This window comes from Staurois parvus, unplaced genomic scaffold (genome assembly GCF_062004578.1).
Source record: "Staurois parvus isolate SC_StPar_1 unplaced genomic scaffold, SC_StPar_1.0 ptg000159l, whole genome shotgun sequence".
Classification (NCBI taxonomy): domain Eukaryota; kingdom Metazoa; phylum Chordata; class Amphibia; order Anura; family Ranidae; genus Staurois; species Staurois parvus.
The window spans coordinates 2395701-2399359 of record NW_028317955.1 but is presented as its reverse complement, the minus strand read 5'-3'; positions in this window follow the sequence as shown (position 1 = coordinate 2399359).

The following is a 3659-nucleotide window of genomic DNA, read 5'->3' as shown; positions in this document are numbered from 1 at the left end:
TCACGACTCACCTGTGATACTAGATTGCGCCCAAAGGGTTGTTCGACCAAGGGTTACAGAGGGAGACCCACCTCATGACTTTATTTGTTGCTTTGCTGATTACCGTCTAAGGAAGAAATTTCTCAAAAAGCAAGAGGGCAAGATGAATTTACTTTCAATGGGTCAGAGGTGAAAATATTTCAGGATCTCTCCCCGATTACTATGCAACACAGAAGAGCACTTAGACCCCTGCTTCAGGTCTTACGGGATCGCCATATCACAGACAAATGGCGCTTCCCTTTTGGTCTCACAGACTCTCAGTAGGGAAGATCATATAGCATCTACACCCTGGAAGATCTTCCCCAATTTTTTGAGCTGCTACATATTCCTCCGGCACCCCTTCCGGATTGGTACCAGGCCTTCCACATTCCAGACCTGTGGAGAGAACCCCTCCAGTCATTGGATCTGCGAATCCCTGGATTGTCAGACTCCATACCGTCGAAGACGCATGATCGATGCATCTGAATCAAACCCGGTTTAGTAAGAAAATCTCTGCTCTACAGTCAACTTCCACATAGGGGAGAAACACTCAGGTTCGCCTATAAATGTCTTGTTGATTTGTGTGAGGTATATTATAATTCCAGAAGCTTAAGTGCTTGGCTCCCGTGAGTACTCGCAGATTCAAATTTGGACTAAAGATAACTTCCAAGGTTTCACACATAACATGTTCACACCCATATTAATTATTTTTTTAAATTTTTTTTTGGAGGGGGGTCAAACATCGGAAGAGGTGAATGAATAGACCTTTGCCTCGTTACCCTATTCATGTTTATTGTATCATGTTTATCTGAACCCCTGATTATCCTATTTTGCCTAGTATTGACATGATGATAGGCAGGGAAGAGAACGCTTCTTCTTTTTTTATTATTATTATTAATTTCCCCATTGCTTTGCCTTCATCGCTCTGCAACCCACCCCCCTCCTCCTGTCCCTCCTTATCCCTCCCCCTTTTCCTCTTCCCCTTCCCCCCCATTCCTTTCCCCCTTCCTCATTCCCCCTTTTTACTCCTGTCCCCTCCCTCCCCTTCTTTCCTCCCTCCCTTCCCTCCCCCCACTTTCTCTCCTCCCTTGTCCTCCCCTCCTTCTACCCCCCTCCCGCCCTCCCTTCCTTCTCTCCTCTCCGTCTACCTCCTCCCTTGGTTGTCCCACCTTCCCTCCTTATTTTTTATGATTTAACCTGTGGGTGCCTACAGATGGCCAGGCTGGCCCTCTTGGACCTCTCTGAGGCAAACACTTAACTATTATTTAGGCGGATAATTGTTAATGCTGCTGGACATAATTAGCCTTATTGTACTATTTGGTTGGGATCGGAGTAATGTGCTTTTTTTGGTAGATAATGTACCTCACTATTTTATATATTCATTGTTACTATTTCTAGGAAGGAGGGAGGGGAGGAAAGTCATAACAAGAAATTTTGAGTTGGGTTCTCTGTCATAAAATTGTCTTGCTGGTATATAGCCTCGCCTGACACACATTAAGGAATTATTTAGCTCAGATGTTGCACCTGGCTACAGTTTGATTTACATTACCTTGATACTCTCCGGCGGACGGGGTTAGTCTTGCCTCGTGCTTCAAATTTGGATCTCTTCTTCTCCTCTTTATTTTTATTCATCTGTTAGAGTTAGTTTTTATCTATCTCTGCTTTCCACCCTTGTCTTTGTGTATCCTCCCCCCCTCCCTTTTTTTTTTCTCCTTTGGTATTTAACCACGTCCAGTCCAAACACTTTTACCCCCTTCCTATCCAGGCCAATTTTCAGCTTTCGGTGCTATCACACTTTGACAATTGCGCGGTCATGCAACACTGTACCCATATGAAATTTTTTGCATTTTTTTGAGACAGATAAAGCTTTATTTTGGTGGTATTTATTCACCGCTGGGATTTTTATTTATTTTGCTATGTAAATAGTCTTGTACCGTGTGACCTCATTCACAGATTTCACAGGTAGTAAGCAATGATGTCAGAAGTGACATCTTGCTTACTACTCTGCATGTGATCACTGATTGGCCAATCAGTGACCACATGATCGGGACCTCGCACAGAGGTCCCGTTTGCTGATCAGTGTTCCACTGTGTCCAGAGGACACAGCGGGCACCGGATCGCGGTGCTGCGAGCTCCCAGGGAGCGTGCACAAGCAGGGTGCGGGGAGGCCATTTATAAACAGCCACCCGACCCTGCACTGCCATATATACGGCCGGACGGGAGGTGGTTAACTGATGAAACGGCACCTTTGGGGACAGTGCTTACTGCACGGCATTTACAACTATTTTCTCTGAATGTAAGGGGATTGAGCGTTCCTGAGATCTAAGATTCTATCTGAAATTTCCAAACATAAAGCCCACATAGGTCCAGGAGGCACATTTTAAAAGATCAGCGATGTCTAGACTTGCAATCTACAAATAGCCCTTTTGTCTTTTCTGACCAATTGGCAGATCCTGAGGTCCATTATATTTTGGTCAAAGGCTCAGTGTACAATCGAGCATTTACATTAGCGAACATTTACTGCCCGAATATGAAACAAGTTACCTTCATTTGTAAGGTCATGGATGCTTTGATCTTTCTCTTAGGGAAACTTAATCTTGGGAGGGGACTTGTGCATCCCTGATGGAAAAGATATCATACTGCGTCTCTAGAATATAAGTTAAAAAGATTATTAGTTAAGAAAGTAATTCTTGTTTTCTAATTCAGTTTTGTTCCTCTGAAATTGTTTTTCTTTTTTCTGTCTGCATAAAACAACAATCTTTTGGAATTGTATACTAACTTCATACTACTAACTTCTATTTAGTTATTTTTTGAGGGTGATTTAATCTGTGCTGTGTCTAATCTTACACAGTCCCAATCTTTATTTATGTTACTGAAAAAAGGTTTTTTTATTTTTTTCCTGGTAAATATGTAATACTGCATTTGAATATTTGCCTCTTGCAGCAAACAGATGGTGTGCTAGAAGCTGCTGACTCCATGTATTATACAGTAAAGAACTGCTATGCTGTGAATAGTTTGAGTGACCTGTATATTTAGTTTTACTGCTATTATAGTCTATTCACAATACATAAACTTACTGTAATAGAGGAGATACTCCCCTCCCCCTTTTCCCCAGCATCAGGACCTGGATCACCTACTGGTGGTACTACTCTTCCCATAGTGGAAGGTTGTACACTTCCTTTAATTTTTTTCAGCACACTGAAAACACATAAGATCTCAATGGGGAAAAAAATATAATGCTGCATATCTATCTATACTGATATGGACTGGGTAATGTGTTAGGAATGTAAGGATACCCCATTGTTTGCTGGAAATGAAAATTATCAACCTACAGAGGACTGAATTTAAAGACACCCCGAATATCAAAGTGTAAAAATGATGCAGCAGGCTAGTCCATTTTGCTGAAATTTTGTATGGGCCCCCCCACGTTCTTGTACACATGCCGGACAATGTCTGGGCATGCTCCTAATGAGACGACAGATGGTGTCCTGGAGTAATTCCTATCAGATCTGGGCCAGGGGATCACTGAGCTCCTGGACAGTGTGGGGTGCAACCTGGTGACGTTGGATGGACCGAAACATTCTACCCCAGATTTAGGTCAGGCAAGTGTGGGGGTCATTCAATGGTATCAATTCCTTTAT